Genomic DNA, 25885 nt, shown 5'->3' on the forward strand with positions numbered 1-25885 from the left:
TACCCCGGCCTAAGAGATATTTTTGTGTCTTGTATAGCAGAGCGGAGTTGTACAGATACCTGTCTTTATTTAGGCTCAGGTTCTTCCAGGTGCGACTCACCCTCCGAATCCTCCCGCACCATCTCCTCCTCTCCATGTTGTTGTGTAGAGTTCTCGGCGCCATTTTGTGATGAGGGTCTGGCGAATTTTTAAAAAAAATTTTCTCCTTTTTTTAATATTAAAATTTTTTATTTCAATTTTCTATTGCTAATAATTTGGTCATCCATTCAAATATTAAAATATTCACCCAATGACAAATGAAAGCAATTCTAAATCCATAACCTTTCTATGACCTGATCACTGTTAAATGGTACGATGATTATTATCTTACTTGTTTTAACTTCTGCTTTCTCACATCTCGCCCGCCCTTTAACACATTCTGTGCACTCTCTCCATATCCACCCCTCCCTTCACGCCTCTCTCATGTATAACTCTGAGGCTCTACTGATATTTCTCACCCACTCCAAACCATCCACTACCTCCATATAGCACTCAAAATGTTCATACAAATCATTGCACCACCAGCTTTCTCTTTTTTCTCCTTCTCCTAGTCGCTGGCGACATCTCCCCAACCCTGTGTCTCCCTCCACTAGCATACACCACTCTCCTCCAGCTGCATATAGAAACCCTGCTAATCTTATTAACATTCAGTGCATGCCCTCTCCTATTGCTTTCATTGTGCCCTCTGGAACGCACGGTCTGTGTGTAACAAACTATCTTACATTCACGATTTTTTCCTCTCTAATTTCCTTAACTTTCTGGCTATTACAGCATTCAGACACCACCGCAGCTGCTGCTCTCTCGTTTAGTGAGCTGAAATTTTTGCATACCGCCAGACCTGAGAACAGACAAGGTAGAGTTGTTGGTTTGCTCCTTTCACCACAATGTGCTTTCCAGGTCATCCCCCCAGTTCCCTCACTTATGTTTCCTTCCTTTGAAGTCCACACTGTCAGACTCTTCAAACCCTTCTCCCTGTGAGTGGCGGTTGTATATCGTCCTCCAGGCTCCTCCAGTCAGTTCCTGGATCACTTTGCCACCTGGCTTCCTCACTTTCTATCCTGTGACATCCCCATCCTCATCATGGGAGACTTTAACATCCCCATCAATGATCCCCTCTCCCAATCTGCCTCTCATCTACTTTCTCTAACCTCCTCATTCGGCCTCTCACAGGTTACTAACTCTGCTACGCATGAAGACGGGAATACTCTGGACCTGGTTTTCTCCCGTCTATCCTCGCTGCATGACTTTACTAACTCCCCTCTCCCGCTGTCGGACCACAACCTTCTTTCCTTCTCTGTCAAGAACCGTCTCCTCACCCGGGACACCCCCACTTACCTCACTTATAGGAATATACGTACCATTAATACCCAGCAGCTTATGGACAATCTCCACACATCTTCAGCCCCCATCTCCTCCCTCTCCTGCCCGGACTTGGCATTGTCACACTACAATAATACACTGAAGAGCGCCCTAGATGAAGCAGCACCTTCTACACGCAGAAAGACCCGACACAGACAACGGCAGCTCTGGCACACAATGCAAATACGTTTTCTTCAGCGTTGCTCAAGGTGCACTGAGCATCAGTGGAGAAAATCTCTTTTAGCAGAGGACTTCATCCACTATAAATTCATGCTCAAAACCTATAACTCTGCCCTTCATCTGGCCAAACAATCCTACTTCACCACCCTCATCACTTCACTGTCCAACAATCCAAAATGACTTTTTGAAACCTTAAACTCCCTCCTGAAACCTAATGCACAGGCCCCCACCACCAACCTCAGCGGTGAGGATCTGGCCACTTATTTCCTAGAAAAAATCAACCACATCCATCAGGACATCTCAGCCCAATCTCCTCAGTGCCTGGATCCCTTTCCCTGCCGCACTTCAAGCTCACTAGCCATCTTTGAGCCTGTTACAGAAGAAGAAGTTACCCAGCTTCTCACTTCTTCTCGACCTACAACCTGCAACAGTGACCCCATTCCCTCACATCTCCTGCAGTCTCTCTCACCGGTGGTCACCACTCACCTGACTAAAATATTTAACCTCTCTCTTTCGTAAGGTATCTTTCCCTCCTCATTTAAACATGGCATCATAACCCCTTTACTTAAAAAGCCATCCCTGGTCCAGAACTGCACTGCTAACTACAGACCTGTCTCTAATCTTCCTTTCATCTCTAAACTCCTGGAACGCTTGGTCCACTCCCGTCTAATCCGCTATCTCTCAGATAACGTTCTCCTCGACCCTCTACAATCTGGTTTCCGCTCCTTACACTCCACTGAAACTGCCCTCACTAAAGTCTCTAATGATCTACGAACAGCTAAATCCAAAGGTCACTGCTCCCTGCTGATTCTCCTGGATCTCTCTGCTGCATTTGACACTGTGGATCACCAGCTTCTCCTCACTATGCTCCACTCTATCGGCTTCAAGGACACTGTTCTCTCCTTGTTCTCCTACCTCTCTGACCGCTCCTTCACTGTATCTTTTGCTGGCTCCTCTTCCCCTCCTCATCCCCTTACTATCGGGGTCCCGCAGGGCTCAGTCCTAGGCCCCCTCCTCTTCTCTCTATACACTGCCCGTATTGGACAAACAATCAGCAGATTTGGTTTCCAGTATCATCTCTATGCTGACGACACCCAACTATACACCTCTTCACCTGACATCACCCCTACCCTAATACAAAATACCAAGGATTGACTGTCTGCTGTCTCTAACATCATGTCCTCCCTCTATCTTAAACTGAATCTCTCCAAAACTGAACTTCTTGTGTTTCTCCCCTTTACCAGCCCAACTCTACCTAACATCGAAATTACCTTGGATGGTTCAACCATAACCCCCAAGCAGCACGGCCGCTGCCTTGGAGTCATATTCAACACTAACCTTTCCTTTACTGCCTATATCCGATCACTCACTCGCTCTTGTCACCTGCATCTTAAAAACATCTCCAGAATCCTTCCTTTTCTCACCTTTGAAACTGCTAAAACTCTTACTGTCACTCTTATTCACTCCCGTCTGGACTACTGCAACTCTCTTCTGATCGGTCTCACTCTTACCAAACTTTCTCCTCTCCAATCCGTCCCGAATGCGACAGCCAATGTCGTATTTCTGTCCAGCCGCTTCACCGATGCTTCCATCTTGTGCCAGTCATTACAATGGTTACCCATTCACTACAGGATCCAATATAAACTCATCGGTCTCACCCACAAAGCTCTCCACAGTTCTGCACCGCCTTATATCTCCTCTCTCATCTCTATCTATCGCCCTACACGTGCCCTCCGTTCTACAAATGACCTAACATCCCTCATAATCCGAACCTCGCACCTCCTTCTCCAAGACTTCTCTCGTGCTGCACCAGTTCTCTGGAATGCTCTACCCCAGACGATCCGACTGATGCCTAGCCCCCATGTCTTCAAGCGCGCTTTTAAAACCCATCTCTTTAAACAAGCCGACCACCTCAACTACTCAGTAAAATAACTTTCCCCTGTCCCCTCCTTCTAAATATTATTCAGAATCTGCTCCCTACTCTTCATCTGTCTCCACACCCTCCATGCACACGATAACTGCACTCGATACTTGATTATTGCACTTATACATACGGGCTGATGACCGGATCATGCAGCTTTATATGAAAATCCCTATTTATTATAATTGTCAGACCTGAAATAACAAGCACTTTTCAGCTATTGTGTCCCCCCCATTCCCTTGTAGATTGTAAGCGTGCGAGCGGCCGGACCCTCGCTCCTAATGTAACTGTTTACACTGTCTTACCTTGTATTGAATATATTGTCTGTACATGTCCCCGCTGAATTGGAAAGTGCTGCGGAATATGTTGGCGCTATATAAATAAAAATGATTGTTTTTTTCGCATTTCCTATATATATATTTGTGGCGATGTGTATTGGTGTAAAATTACATATTTTATTTGATAGTTAATATACTTTGTTATGGACGTTTTTTCATTTTTGTGTATATACACTGCTCAAAAAAATAAAGGGAACACTGAAATAACCCATCCTAGATCTGAATGAATGAAATCTTCTCATTGAATACTTTGTTCTGTACAAAGTTGAATGTGCTGATAACAAAATCACACAAAAAGCATCAATGGAAATCACATTTATTAACCAATGGAGGCCTGGATTTGGAGTCACCCCCAAAATGAAAGTGGAAAAACACACTACAGGCTGATCCAACTTTAATGTAATGTCCTTAAAACAAGTCACAATGAGGCTCAGTATGGTGTGTGGCCTCCACGTGCCTGTATGACCTCCCTACAACACCTGGGCATGCTCCTGATGAGGCTGAGTATTGTGTGTGGCCTCCACGTGCCTGTATGACCTCCCTACAACGCCTGGGCATGCTCCTGATGAGGCTCAGTATTGTGTGTGGCCTCCATGTGCCTGTATGACTTCCCTACAATGCCTGGGCATGCTCCTGATGAGGCTGCGGATGGTCTCCTGTGGGATCTCCTCCCAGACCTGGACTAAAGCATCCAACTCCTGGACAGTCTGTGGTGCAACGTGACGTTGGTGGATGGAGCGAGACATGATGTCCCCGATGTGCTCAATCGGATTCAGGTCTGGGGAATGGGCGGGCCAGTCCATAGCTTCAATGCCTTCATCTTGCAGGAACTGCTGACACACTCCAGCCACATGAGGTCTGGCATTGTCCTGCATTAGGAGGAACCCAGGGCCAACCGCACCAGCATATGGTCTCACAAGGGGTCAGAGGATCTCATCTCGGTACCTAATGGCAGTCAGGCTACCTCTGGCGAGCACATGGAGGGCTGTGCGGCCCTCCAAGAAATGCCACCCCACACCATTACTGACCCACTGCCAAACCGGTCATGCTGAAGGATGTTGCAGGCAGCAGATCGCTCTCCACGGCGTCTCCAGACTCTGTCACGTCTGTCACATGTGCTTCGTGTGAACCTGCTTTCATCTGTGAAGAGGAGAGGGCGCCAGTGGCGACTTTGCCAATCCTGGTGTTCTGTGGCAAATGCCAAGCGTCCTGCATGGTGTTGGGCTCTGAGCACAACCCCCATCTGTGGACGTCGGGCCCTCATACCACCTTTATGGAGTCGGCTCCTAACCGTTTGTGCAGACACATGCACATTTGTGGCCTGCTGGAGGTAATTTTGCAGGGCTCTGGCAGTGCTCCTCCTTGCACAAAGGCGGAGGTAGCGGTCCTGCTGCTGGGTTGTTGCCCTCCTACGGCCCCCTCCACTCCCCTCCCCTCTCCTGGTGTACTGGCCTGTCTCCTGGTACCGCCTCCAGCCTCTGGACACTACGCTGACAGACACAGCAAACCTTCTTGCCACAGTTCGCATTGATGTGCCATCCTGGATGAGCTGCACTACCTGAGCAACTTCTGTGGGTTGTAGAGTCTGTCTCATGCTACCACGAGTGTGAAAGCACAACCAACATTCAAAAGTGACCAAAACATCAGCCAGAAAGTATTGGTACGGAGATGTGGTCTGTGGTCCCCACCTGCAGAACTACTCCTTTATTGAGGGTGTCTGGATAATTGACAATAATTTCCATCTATTGTCTATTCCATTTGCACAACAGCATGTGAAATTGATTGTCAATCAGTGTTCCTTCCTAAGTGGACAGTTTGATTTCACAGAAGTTTGATTCACTTGGAGTTATATTCTGTTGTGTAAGTGTTCCCTTGATTTTTTTGAGCAGTGTATATTTTATATAATGAGACTAATATGATTATATGAATGTTTGTAGTTTTCTTCATTTTTTATTTCATTGTGATGTCATTTCCTTGTTTTTTTTTCTATATAAATGTTGTATTTCTATGTGATTGGCCACAATTGAGAAAAGCTCTGGAGGAGCTGAAACGTTTTGCAGATTTGTGGATGTGGAATAAATGATTGACTACAGGTGAGTGTCGGGATCTCTTTCCTTTCCCTCTCCATTACTAACCTGAGGGCTTGAAGACAGCGGTGTTTTATGACAAATCACAGCTGTCATCAACCCTAACCACCATTACCCCGATTGCCACCGCACCAGGGCAATCGTGAAGAGCCGTGCAAAGCACCTGAATTGGTGCGCCATTTCTGAGGCGGCTGAGGGCTGGTATTTTTAGGCTGGGAAGGGCCCAGTAACCGAGGACCTTCCCACCCTGATAATATCCGCTCACAGCTGTCTGCTTTACCTTTGCTGGTTATCAAAAATAGGGAGGACTCCACATCGCTTTTTTCATTTATTAGCTAAACACAAGTACAGTAAACTCCACACACAGGGCAGTAATTATATATCTCACGGATATCTATCATCTATCTCGATCTTTGCACATCTAACACCTAAATATCTGTCATTTCTATTCTGCACTCTCTTCCGGCACGTGTCACACAGACGTGTGTGCGGATGTCACACTTTATGTCATCTGTGTGCAGGACGTACTGACGTCCGAGCTGCCGGCAAAAAACGGACATGTCCGGTCCGTGTGACCATGTGCGCAGCCCATAGATTATAATGGTGTACGTGTGTGTCTCCGGTACGTGTGAAGGGGGCCTAAAGGGTATGAGCACTTCTAGTAAGAGTTACCAGTAGGGGGCGTGACCACTTAAAGTGCCTAGGGCAGCATGAATGCCAGATACGGCCCTGAGCACAGCCCTAATAAAGTCATTAGAGCTGCAGATAAAGGGGGCTCGATCACAGCTCTGGATAGTGGGTTGTATGAGCCGGAGGTTATGAACATGGGTGACGATACTAATATATGCCGCACTCTAGATGGAGATCCTACTAATTCATACAATACCCCCTTACATTGTCTTTTGGAGGAGGGTTTGGTATCGGCTGTACTTAATCCCAAACAAATAGAACGATTAAAGGAAAATCACCCACAATGTCCAATATTTCATACATTACCGAAAACTCACAAAGAAGGAAACATCCATCAGTCTAGAGATACATTCAATACTGGCTGCAGAGAAGATTCCTATAATATAGTGAATATTACCAGAAAACATTTACCTATGTTATACAATGACAAGGATCCAGCAACAAGAAAGACAACTGACACGTGGAGGACAAACACCAAAGGTTTCATTGAATGTGGGAGAAATAAATGTGGTTTGTGCAAGTCTGTGCACAAAGCAAAAATGTCTGCATCTACTAACCATAATAAACCCTATAATATCCGACATCTCATTAGTTGTAGCTCCACACGTCATTGACACCATACAATGTGAAGCTTGTCTGCTGCAATATGTGGGGGGCACGGTCAGACCCTTACGTCACCGCATTGGGGACACGTTAGGGACGTTCTTGGCCCCACAACACGTAATACATCTGCAGCATCACAACATCTCATACAACACAATAGGAATTAATCACTTTACAGTTGTGGGTATTGAATATGTCACCAGACCAGCTAAGGGGGGAGATTGGTATAAAAAGTACACCCCCGAGAAGCCTTGTGGATTCTGGAATTGGACTCCAGATTCCCCAGTGATATAAAGCTTCGTTCAGACCTTGTATCCATTTACTGAATTGTGTTTTTCCCTCTTTTATAGTAATTATACATAATATACACATTATAGATGCAGACACTTCATTCTTCTATTGCACGGATGCTTTTTGTTGTGGACATATGATCGTCCATAGGGGTAATGTAGACATACTTGCACATGTCCATTTGGGGCTGGGGGTCTCCGCTGTGCATTAGACCCTATGATGTGTAGAAGAAGCCGGTTACTGGTTATTTATTATGTCATGAAGAAGAACTGAACACAAATACCAGGTAGAAACGCAGAGATGTTTTGCTCCTATCTGTTTTTTTAATGTTTCTATGATTTTAATTTGATTTGTTCAATAAGTTTTTGGTTTTGTTCACACTGGAAAACAAGTGCTGGATTATCAGTAACTTTCTTTGTCCCGTCCATTCCTTCCCAACTGTGATTTTTCATCCAAGCATTGAGAGATGAGCTGAAAGCAGACAATGTTTTCTATAGAGTAATGACAGACATGGGTGTTGTCCACATAGAAAGCCTCTCCTAAATCCCATACACAAAAAAGCCGCCCTACAATCTGCCAGGACACATGCGGAAACACATGAAGATTCCTGGGACTTTATACTCTGGAGTGATGAGACCAAGATAAATGTTTTTTTTTGGAACTGATGGCTTCAAAACTGTATGACATTGAAGAAGTGAGGAATACAATGAGAACGCATGGAGTCTACAGTGAGACCTGGTGGTGGCCGTGTCCTTATGTGCGGCTGCATGAGTAGCTACATTTCATTGATGGGATCTTGAATTCACAGATGTTCTGCTCTATAGTGACAGAAAAGATGCTGCCATCACTCTGTTCCCTTGGTAGGCCACTGTTACATTTCTGAAGAACAGGGTGACAGTGATTCAGTGGCCAAGTGTCTCCTGATCTGAACCCAACCAAACACCTATGGGGAATTCTGTAGAGACAAGTTGTCATCGCTCCATCCAGCCTCTAAGAGCTCGTTATCGAAAAAGAGAATAAAGATAGATGTAGTATTGTCACTAACTTGTTCATTCCAGGCCTAGAAAACTTGGTGCCGTCCTTTAAAATTATGGACTCCATACAAAATAATAGATGTAGTAGCTTTTGATGTGGGGTGTACTCATTTTTGCATCAACTAATTTGAGTAAAACTGAAGATTTTGTAATGAGAGTTATATTATTACCCTTACTTTCATGTTTTGATTACAAAAAAATGTTCTATGAAACTTAGTGTTGGCAAAATTTTAGAAATTGATCTTGTGTTCAGTGAGCTATTAAATAAAATCTTACTCATTAAAGGGGGTGTACTCATTTATGCTGAACAATGCTTATTAAACTTTATATAACACAGTGAGCATAATTACACTTTCTTTCCCATTTGACTTCTCTCATGTTTTACAAGGTGTGATTTATGTATAAAAGATTTCCCACATTCTGAACATGAATACGGCTTCTCTCCTGTGTGACTTCTCTCATGCTGCACAAGATAAGTTTTTTTTGTAAAGCATTTCTCACAGAATGAGCATGAATACGGCTTCTCTCCTGTGTGAATTTTCCGATGTGTAATAAGATTCCCTTTACCTGTAAAGCATTTCCCACATTCTGAACAAGAAAATGGCTTTTCTCCTGTGTGAATTCTTTGATGTATAACAAGTTCTGATTTACTTTTAAAACATTTCCCACATTCTGAACAAGAAAATGGCTTTTCTCCTGTGTGAATTCTGTTATGTGCAGCAAGAATTGATTTACGCATAAAAGATTTCCCACATTCTGAACATGAATACGGCTTCTCTCCTGTGTGAATTCTGTGATGTTTAACAAGATGTGATTTATAACTAAAACACTTCCCACATTCGGAGCATGAATATGGCGACTTTCCAGTATGAATGCTCTGATGTCTACTAAGATTCCGTTTATTTGTGAAGGACTTCTCACATAGTGAACATGAAAATGTTTTTTTTCCTGTGTGATTTCTCTGATGTCTAATAAGATTCCCTTTATTTGTAAAGCATTTCCCACATTCTGAACACGAATATGGCTTCTCTCCTGTGTGAATTCTCTGATGTGTAATAAGATTGCCTTTATCTATAAAGGACTTCCCACATTCTGTACATGAATATGGCTTCTCTCCTGTGTGAATTCTCTGATGTGTAATAAGACTCCAGTTATTCGTGAACGACTTTCCACATTCTGAACATGAATACGGCTTCTCTCCTGTGTGACTTCTCTGATGTTTAACAAGATCTGATTTACCTGTAAAGCATTTTTCACATTGTAAACATGAAAACGGTTTCTCCCCTGTGTGATTTCTTTGATGTAAAACCAGCTCTGATTTACTTTTAAAACATTTCGCACATTCTGAACAAGGAAATGGCTTCTCTCCTGTGTGAATTCTCTGATGTATAATAAGACTGCCTTTACCTGTGAAGGACTTTCCACATTTTGAACATGAATACGGCTTTTCTCCTGTGTGATTTCTCTCATGTCTAACAAATTGTGATTTATATGTAAAGCATTTCCCACATTCTGAACAGGAGTATGGCTTTTTACCTTTGTTTTTTCTGTGTGTTAAAAAATCTGAGCTTTTTGTAAATTGCTTGTCACACTGAAATCTTGAATCCACTTTGCCCCCTGGACTTTTGGTAACAATGTGAGATTGCTCAGGAGATGATTCCTCATGATTAGGAGGATTATAAGAAAGTGAAGTGCTGTGAAGTCCAGGAGGTGCAGGAAGGGTGATGAGGTTTTCTCCATTAGAGTGCTTCATGATATCTTCTTTTTTACAATTTAGTGATAACCCGTTATTCTCACAAGGATTTCCTGTAAGGAGGAAAGATAGATTACATGTGATTTTTTCAACAACACAAAAAGGATTTTTAAATGTTTTTTATGGCGCTCACAATGAAGACCCTCGTCAGTGAAAGTACCGGTAATAAGGAGGACAACTACATGCCATAACATTAACACAATGACAGGTAAAGTGAATGACACTTATAAACTGGTGACATTGGCACAAGTCAGGGGTGGCAGAGATTAGATGGCAAATAGTTCTTTAAGTGGTAATTACTGATGACCGGTTCCCTTAATGTACCTCCAGTGCCATTTCACTCTCTCAAGCTTCATATCGTGGCCTTAATATAGAAAAGTGTCCATGTAATTAAAGAAGTTGTCCACTACTATTAAAAATGCCCCCAATGTAATTAACCCATTGAGAGAAGATTTTATTTAATTACCTAGCTTTGTCTTTATTGCCTGTGAGCGGCGCTATCGCTGGCCACTCACCGGCATCACGCGACCCCCGGCCTCAGCCGGCTCTTGCTTCCCCTGATGTCACGTCAAATGAGGCGTGACTTGGTGATGCGATCCCCGCGGTGGATGCCGGGCTGTGGGTGGGGTTTCACCGTGCGTCACATCCAGCATCCACCGCGCACTTTCCCAATGAATGCAAGGTAATTGTGATTCACAAAATGTTATACAATTGAACGAAGAAAAAAAAAATTACATTTTTACCACTATAATTATTTTAGCCCCAGATTTTACATTTTCACAAGGGAAAATGGGTAAAAATGACCACATAATTTTATACAATTTCAGCTGAACCCCATACCCCATATGTGGCTGTACAGTACTGCTTAGCCATACGGTGAGACTCGGGAGGGACGGAGCACTATTTGAATCTTGGAGAACAAACTTTAGTAGAACAGTTTGCAGACTCCATATACAGAGACCCTAAGTGGCAGAAGAGCAGAATCCTCACTCAAGTGACACCAGTTTGGAAATTACACCCCTATGGAAATGTATCTACAGGTGTAGTGATGAATTTGACTCCCTGGGTGCTTTCCAGAAACGAGCAGTAATGGATGTTGTGAAGTGAAAATGCAAATATTTCATTATAGTGGCCAGTACATTGTAGTGTCCGGTACATTGTAGTGCCCTTACGTTGTAGCGCCCAGTACATGATTCCCAGCTAGTGCTTTCTGGAGAAATAAATTGTCTCTCCCCGCTACAGTAATGCCAAACATGTGGATGCTAACTGCTCACGGTGGGGCCCAGGAGGAGGGGGCATTTGGATTTGGGAGCGCAGATGTCACTGGATTTCTTTAAGTGGGAGCCAAGTCACTTTTCCAGAGCCTTTGTGCTACCAGTAATATGGACACCCCCTATATTACTGTTTACAGATGATGAAGCCGAGTGGGGACTTGTTTTTTGTGGGTTGAGTAGAAGCTCTTAATGGTGGCATTTTGGGGTACAGAACATTTTGGATCATATTTATCCTGTGCTGTACGTTGAACACTTACAGTGGGTACGGGAAGTATTCAGACCCCTTTACATTTTTCACTCTTTGTTTCATTGCAGCCATTTGGTAAATTCTAAAAAGTTCATTTATTTTTCTCATTGAAGTACACTCTGCACCCCATCTTGACTGAAGAAAAAGCAGAAATGCAGACAATTTTGCAAATTTATTAAAAAAGAAAAACTGAAATATCACATGGTCATAAGTATTCAGACCCTTTGCTCAGACACTCATATTTAAGTCACATGCTGTCCATTTCCTTGTGATCCTCCTTGAGATGGTTCTACTCCTTCATTGGAGTCCAGCTGTGTTTAATTAAACTTATAGGACTTGATTTGGAAAGACACACACCTGTCTAAATAAGACCTCACGGCTCACAGTGCATGTCAGACCAAATGAGAATCATGAGCTCAAAGGAACTGCCCAAGGAGCTCAGAGACAGAATTGTGGAAAGGCACAGATCTAGCCAAGGTTACAAAAGAATTTCTGCATTACTCAAGGTTCCTAAGAGCACAGTGGCCTTCATAATCCTTAAATGGAAGAAGTTTGGGACCACCAGAAGTCTTTCTAGACCTGGCCGTCCAGCCAAACTGAGCAATCGTGGGAGAAGAGCCTTGGTAGGAGAGGTAAAGAAAAACCCCAAGATCACTGTGGCTGAGCTCCAGCAATGCAGTAGGGAGATGGGAGAAAGCTCACAAAAGTCAACGATCACTGCAGCCCTCCACCAGTCGGGCCTTTATGGAACAGTGGCCAGATGGAAGGATCTACTCAGTGCAAGACATATGAAAGCCCACATAGAGTTTGCTCAAAAACACATGAAGGACTCACAGATTATGAGAAGTAAGATTCTCTGGTCTGATGAGACGAAGATAGAACTTTTTGGTGATAATTCTAACCGGAGAAAACCAGGCACTGCTCATGACCTGCCCAATACAATCCCTACAGTGAAACATGGTGGTGGCAGCATCATGCTATGGGGGTATTTTTCAGCTGCATGGACAGGATGACTGGTTGCAAATGAAGGAAACATGAATGCAGCCAAGTACAGAGATATCCTGGATGAAAACCTCTTCCAGAGTGCTCTGGACCTCGGACTTGGCCGAAGTTTCACCTTCCAACAAGATAGTGACCCTAAGCACACAGCTAAAATGACAAAAGGAGTGGCTTCAGAACAACTCTGTGACCATTCTTGACTGGCCCAGCCAGAGCCCTGACCTAAACCCAATTGAGCATCTCTGGAGAGACCTGAAAATGGCTGTCCACCAACGTTCACCATCCAACCTGATGGAACTGGAGAGGATCTGTAAGGAAGAATGGCAGAGGATCCCCAAATCCAGTTGTGAAAAACTTGTTGCATCATTCCCAAGAAGACTCATGGCTGTACTAGCTCAAAAAGGTGCTTCTACTCAATACTGAGCAAGGGGTCTGAATACTTATGCCCATGTGATATTTCAGTTTTTCTTTTTTAATAAATTTGCAAAAATTTCTACATTTCTTGTTTTTTTCAGTCAAGATGGGGTGCAGAGTGTACTATAATGAGAAAAATAAATGAACTTTTTAGAACTTACTGAATAGCTGCAATAAAACAGAGAGTGAAAAATTTAAAGGGTCTGAATACTTTCCGTACCCACTGTACATCGGGGTTTCCATCTAAATCTACAAAATATATGATTCAGATGACACCCCCGAGGGATCCATTCAGAATAATGAGGCAGCAGAGTTACACTGGACTCCGTCTAGCCTCTGGTCGACTGCGCTTTTATGCACGCTGAAAAAGATGGACATCACTGGATCATAGGCCAGACGGCGTCCACAGAGCCTCATTATACGGAATATTCCCCCGGGGTTCTGTCCGAATCGCAAGCTCAGTCATTTATATGGCAGCATGAGACTTGTGCAAGAATAATATGAAAATAAAAGATGGAAGTAATATTAAAAAACACAATTAGGAAAAATAAAAATGTGCTTATTAAATCATTAAGAAGAGGTGTGAATGCGGCCCAGTTATTCATCGGTGCGCAACCGGACTCTGTACAGGAGCAGCCGCGCCATCACCGGACGCTTCTGCTGTGATGTGGACGGCGGATAAAGCTTCACTGCACCGGAGACTTCATACAATAATCACACACCGGTCATCATCACACGCCGCTTAGCATAGTCACATGCCAATCATCATCGTCATAAGCCAGTCATCATAATCACACGCCGCTAATCATAATCACATGCCAATCATCATCATCACACGCCGCTAATCATAGTCACATGCCAATCGTCATATGCCGGTCATCATCGTCATCATCACACGACGGTCATTATTACACACCTGTGGAAATATCTACAGGAATCTCCTCCTTCCCGTCACTCACACACGGCTGATCCCCCCTCGTCATCGCTTCTTCTTCTGTCTCGTCCTCCTCTTTATTCTTAGTTGGATCTTCCTCCTGATATATCAGATGTAACAATCAGCACAATACAAGAAACCACCAAAATCTGTGACATCTATGACCTCGATCAGAAATGTCCCCCCATATACAGATCCGGTACAGGGCTCAGCACCGTCTACCTGATGATCCTCCGGGATGTTGTGATTCTTCTCTGGACAGTCCTGGGGATACAGAGGACGGGGACATCTCTCTGGTGGATTTCTTTCCATGAGTCCATCTGTGGGAGACACATAGTGACAGAATACAGTGACATGTAAAAGTTTGGGCACCAATGGTCAAAATTACTGTTATTGTGAACAGTTAAGTTGAAGATGAAATAATCTCTAAACGGCCTAAAGTTAAAGATGACATTTCCTTTGTATTTTAGGCAAAACAATAAATAATAAATTATATATATTTTCATCTTTTACATTTAAAAAAAAAAATCAATAAGGGAAAATGGGCAAATGCAAAAAAGTGTTGGCACCCGGCAAGGTTAGTAGCTAGTAGCGCCCCCTTTTGAAAGTATCACAGCTTGTAAATGCTTTTTGTAGCCAGACAATAGTCTTTCAATTCTTGTTTGAGGGATTTTCATGCATTCATTCTTCTTTGGAGAATTCTTCCAGTTCTGTGAGATTCTTGGGTCATCTTGCATCGTCTGTTATTTTGAGGTCTAGCCACAGATTTTCAATGATGTTCAAATCAGGGGACTATGAGGGCCATTGTAAAACCTTCAGCTTGCACCTTTTGACGTGTGTTTAGTAGTATTATTATCATTTGCCATCCTCTTTTCACCTCCAGCTTTTTTGCAGATGCTGTTATGCTTGCATCAAGAATTTGCTGAAATTTCATGGAATCCATTCTTCCCCCTACCCGTTCCCTGTGCCATTGGCTGCAACACAACCCCAAAGCAGGATTTATCCACCACCATGCTTAATGGTTGGCGAGATGTTCTTTTTCTAAAATTCTGTGCCCTTTTTTCTCCACACAACTTTGATCATTGCTCTATTTTAACCTCATCGGTCCACAAGACTTGTTTCCAAAATGCATCAGACTTTCTTAGATGTACTTTTGCATACTTCTGACGCTGAATTTCATGGTGAGGTCGCAGGAGAGGTTTTCTTCTGATGACTCTTCCATGAAGGCCATATTTGTGCAGGTGTCTCTGAACAGTACAACAATGTACCACAACTCCAGAGTCTGCTAAATCTTTCTGAAGGTCTTTTGCAGTCAGGCGGGGGTTCTGATTTGCCTCTCTAGCAATCCTACTGAAAATTTGCTTGGTCTTCCAGACCTTATCTTGCCCTCCACTGTTTCTGTTAACTGCCATTTCTTTATTACATTTTGAACCGAGGAAAGGGCAACTTGAAAACGCTTTGCTCATAGCCTCCTCCTGCTTTGTGGGCCTCCACCATTTTCAGAGTGCTAGACAGCGGATACCTTGGTTGATGAAATCCGTCTTGTGGTTCTTGTGTAATCTTTACTTTCAGTTTGGAAATAATGATATGCTCGTTTTCCGGGGCAGCCTATGGGGGGCGCTCTATCTGGGTTTCTGCTTACATATTCATCTGTATGCTCTTATGACAGCTCACTTATCGTTCACTGACCTGCCTCCTATTTTACATAATGCATCTAGTAGTGTGTGGCTAGGTAAAATAGGAGGCAGGTCAGTGAAGGCACAGTGAGCTGCCATAAGAGCATACAGGTGAATATGTAATCAGAGCACCAGATAGAGCGCCCCCCACAGGTCGCCCTGGAGCACGAGCATATCATTATCTCCAAACTGAAAGTAAAGATTACACAAGAACCACAGGACGGATTTCATCAAAAAAGGTATCATTTTAATCAGTGTAATGTCGCCTACCTGACAGTCCATGAAGTTTACTAAGCACAATCCTGCTGACAGGTGCGCTTTAAGTACATAATGTGGAATATCTCCTGAAAAAAATGAATAAAGTGAAACAGGTTTTTTTGTATAGAGACTCATGTTAAATACAAAAGAGCAAATGATAATTTAAAACAAAAAACAATGGGAGGGAAAAATAGAAAAATCTAAAGCTTTCTGTGTCACTGGTATTTCCACCTTTACCTTAATTTAGTATGGAAACACATTTTGACTCGCCTGTGGTAAATCACAAAAGAGATTCTCCTGTGATTGTCAGTGCCCATGTGACAAGAATTAGCCAATGAATGATGACTTCAGAGTTTTAAAAAGCCACATGGTAGGCCCCGTTCCTTTGTCACAATGGATTAGACAAAGGAGCTGCTTGAGGACATCAGAACTGCTATTAGCAAACACAAGACTTCCAAAGGGTAGAAGGCCATCTTCAAAAACCTTGGTATCCCAGTTTCAACAGGGCGCAATGTCATTAATAAAGTTTGCCAAGCATGGAACAGTCAAGAACCTCCCTGGAAAGAGGAAAATTGGCAAAAGAGGTCTTCGAAGATTGGTGGAAATAGTGGAAAAAAAACATCATGTCAAACATCCAAAGACCTGAAGGCCAACCTGGAATAGTCTGGGGTCATGGTTTCAACAAGTACCATTCGCCGCACACTAAACAAAGGAGAACTTTATGTCCGAAGGCCAAGGAAGAAACCATTGCTGAATAAAAGACATAAAAAGGAATGACTGATCTTTGCCAAAGAGTACCTTGACAAGCCTCAATCCTTCTGGGAAAATGTTCTGTGGACAGATGAAACAAAAATAGAGCTTTTTGGCAATGCAAAGCAACAGTTTGTTTACAGACGGCGCAATGAAGGTTATATAAGGAAAGAAAACCTTACCAACACTTAAGCATGGTGGAGGATCCACAATGCTGTGGGGTTGCATTGCAGCATCTGGTACTGGAGGCCTTGACCATATCACAGGAATCATGAAATCAGAGCATTATCAAGAGGTTTTAGAGCGAAATGTCCTACCCAGTGAAAGAAAATTTAGTTTCAGTCAAAGATCATGGGTCCTCCAGCAAGACAATGACCCAAAGCACACATCCGAAAGTACACAGGAAAGGGTTGAAAAAGAAAAAACATGGACTGTTTTATAATGGCCAGCAATGAGTCCAGACCTCAATCCCACTGAAAATCTTTGGGGTGAGCTGAAATCTGCCGTTGGGAAAAAGAACCCTGGAAACATTCAAAAGCTCGAACAAACTGCAAAGGAAGAGTGGGAGAAAATCCCAGCTGAGAAGTGCAAGAAGCTTATAGATGGCTACAAGAAACGTGTGGAGGCTGTCAGCAATGCCAAAGGGTGGGCAACCAAGTATTAATTACTTGAAGAACAGAGTGGAATGGGGTAAAGGAATAGTCAGCTCACCCACCGTTGATTAGCAGTCTTCATCTGTAAGGCAGCGCGCGGAGCCGTCCCAGTCTCGGACGTGGAGACAAACAGCAGAAAATACAATAGAATATCTATGGATCTCTTTTGGTGACTTGCTACTACAGTTTCTAATGTGATCAATAAACTTCTCTTTTTATATTTTTGGCTACCGCTGGAGGAGGTTCTTGTTTTTCTGCCAAGTATTAATTAGGGGTTTAGGGGGGCCTTTATTGCTGCACATGCTGCTTATTTGGTTTCTTCTTTGAAATTGCCACAAGGAGGTTAAACAATGTTCTATTGTTGTATTACTTTGGACCACCAATTAAAAAAATCCTAAGGATATACTGTAACTTTCATTATTTCTGAAGATATTGTACAGGCCATGAAAAAAATGAAGGGACGCCAATAATGGTGATCAGCAGTGCACAGAAGCCCAGTCACTGAGCAGCGGGAGAAGCAGGTCCTCCGAGCCGTCACCACATGGATTATAGGAGGATTCCCAACACAGATTTATGTCATAGTCACAGGATAATGAATAAGGGACAGATGCCGATTCCCCATGGGGGGGTCGACTGAGGAGATTTTTTCCTTCTGAGAACTAGAAATAAGTAAACCTCCGGCTATTTAACCTCTTTATTGTTGAAAATAATAGCACCCGAGGAGTCTATGTGAGGGGGTCCCAGTATGAGCCCATCGGGGTCTTCACTTTATAGTTATTTTCAGATGGGATGACCGAAAAACATCTGTTCTAATAAAATATACATTTTCCTATAAAGTGAAAGCAAAAAATAGTATTCCAGCACACGATGTAGAAAAATTAAAAAAAGCCTTTATTTAATCCATCGTTAAAAAATACAATTCCAACAGAAATAAAAGCGTGTGTAGGCTTACGCGTTTCGGATCATATTTGACCCTTAGTCATAGCATAAAGTACTGAATAAATGTTGCACTTTTCAAGGAAAAACAGTCAAGGGAAGCTGCCAAGGGTAAGACCCCCCAAAATCAGCTGTGATATCAGCATCACTAATTCAAGGCTAGCAGTGATCTAAACACTAGTTTAACCCTATAGTACATTCATCCTCTACAAACATATAACAATGTGAACTGTCACTTAGTAATGCACTAATTATTTGATCACTTATTACCCAAGTTTTTTATATATGTGAATTCATTGAATAAACAATTGATGCACTATTTAAATATATATGTAACAATAAGAGCTTCTAAAGATATCTAACATTTGATTTCAAGGGCATACTTTTCCCAAAAGAAAAACAAAAAAAAACAAAAAACTTCTCCACTTTAAAACCATATGAAAATGGCTGGAAATTATTACAAAACGTAATTAGCATGTTTTATTTTGTATACTATTAGTTATAGAGTCCCCTAGATTAATCACAAAAATAAAAAATACAATTTTTTCTCCTATGTTTTTTTTATTTATTTTTTTTTTGTTTTTTTGTCCCTTTTTTTCCTCTGTCTTGAAAAAAAAAAAAGAAAAAAATGTATTTCCATTTGTTAAATGCCTCAATTTGTCCCAAAATTTTTAATATAGATACATCAATTCATGTTTTAGATTTAGTCCTGCTGGGTATCTGGTATTTAGTTTTAGAATCCATCGAGCTTCAGTCATCTGGAGTAATTTAACCCTATCTCCACCTCGCCGGGGAGCAGAAACAAATTCCAAAGCACTTACTCGCAGGCTACTTAAATCCCCCTTGTGTTCATACAAAAAGTGTTTGGAAGCCCCCGAGAGACTGCGGGTAGTGACATTATTAATGTCATAAATGTGCTCCGACAGTCTTTTTCTTACACTACGGCTTGTAGATCCCACATATTGTTTTCTGCATATTGTGCAAAAAATGATATAGACACAGTGGTCAGCGGCAGAGTTCATGAAAGTCTTCAGATTAAACACTTGACCCTCATTACTTATGACAGACTTGTTATTATTTATCATGAATTTGCATAAACCGCATGACTTCTGCCCGCATCTGAATGAGCCCTTAGTGGACAACCATGTGTGACCTACGTTACCTGTATTTTCTCGGAGGTCACTCGGGGAGATTTCCTATTGTCAGGGATTTTTTTGGAACAAATTTACAACCATTTTTTAGAATTTCTCTAAGGGTACTGTCAGTAGTTAATAATGGTAGAGGTTTTCGAACAACATTAATTACTTTATAATAATTGCTATGATATCTGGTGGAGAAGATCATTTCTTTAGAGAAATCTTTCCGGTCTGATTTTTTTGTCTGGAGTAGATAGTGATCTCTGCTTTTTTCATTAGCTTTTATTTCAGCTTTTTCAATGGTTTTATGATTATAGCCCCTGTGCTGGAGTCTCTTTTTAATGTTGTCACATTCTTCCTTATATATACTATGACCAGTACAACACCTCCGAGCTCTGATAAACTCCCCGGTGGGGATATTCCTGATTACATGTTGTGGGTGTTGACTGGAAACAAAATAGAATTTCCTGAGATTTTTTTGCGGAAGAGCTGACAGTCTACTTTCCTATTCAACCTATCTCCACTCAGCTTTATATCCAGAAAGGAAATGGTATCTCTATTGGTATCTACTGTAAAAGACAGATTTAAATCATTATCATTAATGTAATCATTAAAACCAGGGACTAAATCATCTGATCCTTTCCACACTACCAAAATGTCATCTATAAAACGCAGGTATTGTTCTATGCAGTCTGAAAAAGGGTTAGATTCAGAGTAGATAAATTTGGACTCCCACCAGTTCATGTACAGATTTGCCAGGGACGGGGAGAATTTGGCTCCCATGGAACATCCCTGACACTGTACATAGAACTGGTGGGAGAATTTAAAGTAATTATTCTGAAGCAAAAATAGAGTGACATCCAGAATAAATTCTTTCATTACATCAGAATAATTGGAGTATGTGTTTAGTTGATCTGTCAATGCTTGCATAGCTAAACCATGTGGAATGCAAGAATATAATGTTTTTACATCACAGGTAATCCACATGAGATTTTCATCCCAGTTCTGATTTAGCATTACTGATAGTACATGTTTGCTGTCTTTCAAATAGCTGGGTGACATAACTACCAATGGTTGCAGTCTCCCATCTAGCCAGGAACCTAGTCTTTCCAATAGTGAATCCACACCCGACACTATAGGCCTAAATGGAGGAGGAAAAAGCCCTTTATGAGTTTTTGGTAGGGCATGAAAAAATAGGAATTTTGGGATTTTCTGGTAATAGGAATTCTTTTTGTTTTAAATTAAGAATACCTAAATCTACCCCCTCTTGTAGGATTTTCCCCAATTTTTCCTCTATAGTTCGGGTTGGATCCCCATCAATTTTTCTGTATGAGTGGCTGTCATTTAAAATATTATTAACCTCTCTTACATATAGGGTCTTATCCAATATTACCACTGATCCCCCCTTATCAGCATTCTTCACTACAATGTTTGGGTTGTTTTGTATACTTTTTAGTGCTTGTCTTTCTCCCTTAGATAGATTATCCCCCTTATTACAATTAGAAAATATAGATTTTAATTCCCGTTCCACAGAAAGCTGAAACTCATCCATAATGGGGGCTCTTGATTGTAAGGGATAAATGTTTGGCACTTTAGAAACAACACTGTTATCACCAACAAGATTGTCCCTTTGTGAAAAATCAGATAAGGAATTAAGTCCTGTCAGGGTAACTTGTTCTTTAAACGAAAGTCCTGCATACTCATTAACTGGCAAAAAAGAAGGATTAGTTTCAGCAGCTGATTGATCCTGGTCAAAAAAATGTTTCCTGATAGTCAGTCTTCTCACAAATTTGTTGACATCCAAGATTGTAGAAAAAAAGTCACCATTGTCCTTTGGCACAAAGTTAAGCCCTTTGCGCAATATTTTCAATTCATTGTTCGTAAGGATACATGCAGATTGATTTAGGACCGTAAACTGATTTATTTGCGGTATCTCGTCCTGTAGTTGTGTTTCTTGTGTTTTAGATCTGTGCTTACGCCCCGCTCTCCTGCAGGATTTTGATTTGGATCTGGGTTTGGAGCTACACCGTTTTTTGCCCCACTAGATCCTTCTCCTAAACCATAACAATCATTTTCATCTTCTTCCGTTTCCCCATCTGTCGTTTCTGGTTCAGAGGAGCTAAAAGTGACTCGTGGTGTCCCTCCACTGCCTGGGATCTTATTGCCACTTTGACCTTTTAAAATTGATTTTGGTTTCTTTGGAGATCTAGGATTTCTATAGGGTCTTTGCGGGGGTCACCAGTCATACACATGTCCGGTCTCATAATCTTTAACATCTCTTTCATATTTTTTTTTGTTTATTCTCAACAATAGTATCCTCTAATTTTTCCAATCTGTCCATAATGTCAGACCTCAGCTTCTTATATGTGGCATTGTCTAAAAATTCTGTCAAAGAATTTTCTATTTCTTTGATTTTTAGATCCAGCTCTTTCACTTTTCTTTGTTCATAATCTATAAGAAGCTCCATAAGATTAAGGGAACATCCCGTCAAAATGTCATTCCATTCTTTTTGGAAAACTTCATCAAATTGAACAGTAGACTGTTTTTTTATTCTTAGTCCTCTGGGAATCATCAAATTTTCTACATATTTTTCAAACATGGTATGATCCCACCAGGTTCTCAGGTGTGTAGACAGGAGTTTCTCCAATTGTTGCATGTTGTGTCTTAAATCTGCCTGACCTTTCTTTTGGGAAAAGTATGCCCTTGAAATCAAATGTTAGATATCTTTAGAAGCTCTTATTGTTACATATATATTTAAATAGTGTATCAATTGTTTATTCAATGAATTCACATATATAAAAAACTTGGGTAATAAGTGATCAAATAATTAGTGCAATAAGTGATCAAATAATTAGTGCATTACTAAGTGACAGTTCACACTGTTATATGTTTGTAGAGGATGAATGTACTATAGGGTTAAACTAGTGTTTAGATCACTGCTAGCCTTGAATTAGTGATGCTGATATCACAGCTGATTTTGGGGGGTCTTAAGCCCCCGTCTCACATAGCGATATCGCTAGCGAGATCGCTGCTGTGTCACGGTTTTGGTGACTCACCAGCGATGTCGCTATGTGTAACACTTTGCAGCGATCAGGCCCCTGCTGTGAGGTCGCTGATTGCTGCAAAGTGTCCTGGACCATTTTTTGGTCGTTGGCCTCCCGCTGGCCAGCACACATCGCTGTGTGTGACCAGCGGGACCAACGATCTGGCTGGTATCCATGGTAAACATCGGGTAACTAGGGGCACGCGCGCACTTAGTAACCCGCTGTTTACCTTGGATACCACTCTGCTATGGTGCGCGGGAGGTTACCGTTCACCTTAGCAGAGTAATATCCATGATAAACATTGGGTTACTAAGTGCGCGTGTGCCCCTAGTAACCCGATGTTTATCATGGATACGACTCTGCTAAGGTGAACGGTAACCTCCCGCGCACCATAGCAGAGTAGTATCCAAGGTAAACAGCGGGTTACTAGGGGCACACGCGCACTTAGTAACCCGATGTTTACCATAGTTACCAGCCTGCTCCTGCTTCAGCAGCAGGCTGGTAACGGGAGCAGGACATCGTGGAACGATTCTTTCCACGATATCGCTGCTCCCCTGATCGCTAGTGAGCCTGCCTGTTTGACAGCTCACCAGCGATGTATTAGCGATGCAGCAACGATCCCTGACAGGTCGTATCGTTGTCGGGATCGCTGCTGCATCGCTTAGTGTGATGGGGCCTTTACCCTTGGCAGCTTCCCTTGACAGTTTTTCCTTGAAAAGTGCAACATTTATTCAGTACTTTATGCTATGACTAAGGGTCAAATATGATCCGAAACGCGTAAGCCTACACACGCTTTAATTTCTGTTGGAATTGTATTTTTTAACGATGGATTAAATAAAGGCTTTTTTTAATTTTTCTACATCGTGTGCTGGAATACTATTTTTAGCTTTCACTGAAGATTTTTCTCCCAGATGGGGATGGACTAATTCCGAGCACCGAGATCATGGAAAGGAGGACTGGGCAAGCTGGGCCAGGTGAGCTGAAGATCTTTTTTTTATTTTCCTATAAAGTATTTAATCCCTTCCCAATATCCAGCATCTACCTGTACCTGCAGCGATCGGCGCTTAAACTCTGACCTTTGCGGTTAACCCCTTGAATACATAGTTATATAGGTTTAAATAAGACTCAGGTCCATCAAGTCCAACCGGTCTCCACAAGTTCTACATTCTTTATCAATTATTTTAACCTACAATGACATTCACTGTGAGAAAATCATCCGGCCCTTCTATAAATGCCATTCCTCTTGATTGAACAAATCTAATCGTCTGGAATAACTGAGAAGAAAAGCTGTATTGTCACAGGTAATACATTGGGATCACAGGTTTTTGTAGCATCGGCGTCTCTGCCTCCTGCCAGGCAGAGACGCCGTCCCTCTCACCTCCCCGCGCGGCGTCCTCCAGCGCTCCTCTTCCTGCAGCGGCCGGCGCGCGCTCCTTCCCGGGCACTGTGCTTAGGGCGCGCGCTCCCTCTCTCTTACAGGGGCCGCGTGCGCCGTCCTAAGGAGTCCCCGGCCAATTGCCGGAGGACCTCCCATATATAAGGCACCTCCTCCAAAATGGAGGTGTCCGAGCAAAAGTTGTTGCACAAGTATACTTACCTCTGCTTCAGCCCTCAGGTCCCGTTGCCAGCCTGACTACCAGTCCTGTCTGCCAGCTTGTCTACTCTCCAGCCCGACAGTCTGTCTCCGGTCATCCGCCAGTCTGTCTATGGGCAAGTCCACCTGCTTACCAGGAAGCACCTGCCTGCTACCTGCCGTGCTTGCTAACCCGCTCACCTGGGAGTGCTCGCCTGTTACCCGTCTGTTACCTGCTAGCCTACCTGGAGGCTCTGCCATCACTTGCCGTGATGACCACCTGCCTGCTAGCCTAGAGACTTTACCCTGCTTGGCCGTCACTTGCCGTGACCACCTGATAGCCTACCTGGAGGCTCCTGCCGTCACTTGCCGTGACCACCCGCCTGGTAAACTTAGAGACTACTACCTGCTCTGCTGTCACGTACCGTGACCACCTGTCAGCTATACCAGAGACTTCAGCCTGATTGCTGTATCCATCCATCATACCGGTCAGTCCTAGCCATCTGACCCGTGGGAGCCACCTGATCTCTTACAAGGTCGTCCCCAGAGTAGCACCTGGTCCCTCTGTCCGGATCCTCCCTGGTCACGGAGTTGTTAGCCGACATCCGACCAGGGTCGGTTCGGGTTGATACTTAGTTACGCCCCTCTGGGTCCCTCCTCCCTCCTTGCACCGCGGCACAGAGGTTCCACCACCCGGACCCGTAACAGTTTTTATCTATTTACTACAGTCGTGAGGCAGTGAGGGGAATTATATGCGAGGGACGGTATGTATACCCTAGGATGCGCATAGAGGCACATTGAACCCGCTGGAGTGCACTGGAATCACAGAAACACCTGTGGTTGCAGAGCAAAATAAAAGTAAAGTTTGGACTTAAGAAAACCCAGCGTGGGCTTTTATTTTGGGAGTGATCTGCAGGTGGCAGTGGGGCGGTCCACTCCCTCCAGCCGAGTCTTACAAGTGGCTCATGGCCACAGAATCCATTAAAAAACCTTCAGCAAAGGTTTGGGTGTGTCAGTGGTTTGTTTGCTAAGCGGCAGAGCAGGAGGCTCTGTACAATGCAAGCCTGGGTGAAGGCAAAGGCTTTTGAAGGCAACGTAACTGGCGCACCTGAGTGAAACGGTGGCAGGTTTACATGTTCAAAAGTGACCAAAACATCAGCCAGAAAGCATTGGTACTGAGATGTGGTCTGTGGTCCCCACCTGCAGAACCACTCCTTTATTGAGGGTGTCTTGATAATTGCCAATAATTTCCATCTATTGTCTATTCAATTTGCACAACAGCATGTGAAATTGATTGTCAATCAGTGTTGCTTCCTAAGTGGACAGTTTGATTTCACAGAAGTTTCATTCACTTGGAGTTATATTCTGTTAAGTGTTCCCTTTATTTTTTTGAGCAGTGTATATACCAGTGATTAGCTGCAGAGCATTGCAAGTAACATGGAAATACAATGCAGATTTCAGAAGAGATAACACGTAGCAGAGGAGTGAGATATTAATATCAAGGGGGAGGAAATGTGTAAGAGGGTGACCAGGACGGTCATGCGCCTCTTCCCTCTTTCTGCACATATTGCTGTACCCTGTGTTTATATATGAGTATGTATGTGACCTAATGTCTGATGTGTTAGTTATAGGGTGAGTATATATAGATAGAGTATTAGATTAGGTGCTGCATGTTAGCAGACATTTCAATTCATAT

General features: G+C 42.8%; 1 pseudogene; it reads right to left on the reverse strand.

Annotated features, from left to right (window-relative positions):
• Positions 1-8826: 8826 nt before the first annotated feature.
• The window catches only part of LOC141240127 (uncharacterized), a 106316-nt pseudogene continuing 89257 nt past the window's right edge, over positions 8827-25885 (reverse strand).

This window comes from Phyllobates terribilis, unplaced genomic scaffold (assembly GCF_046119375.1).
Source record: "Phyllobates terribilis strain yellow unplaced genomic scaffold, ASM4611937v1 Scaffold_796__1_contigs__length_659822, whole genome shotgun sequence".
Classification (NCBI taxonomy): domain Eukaryota; kingdom Metazoa; phylum Chordata; class Amphibia; order Anura; family Dendrobatidae; genus Phyllobates; species Phyllobates terribilis.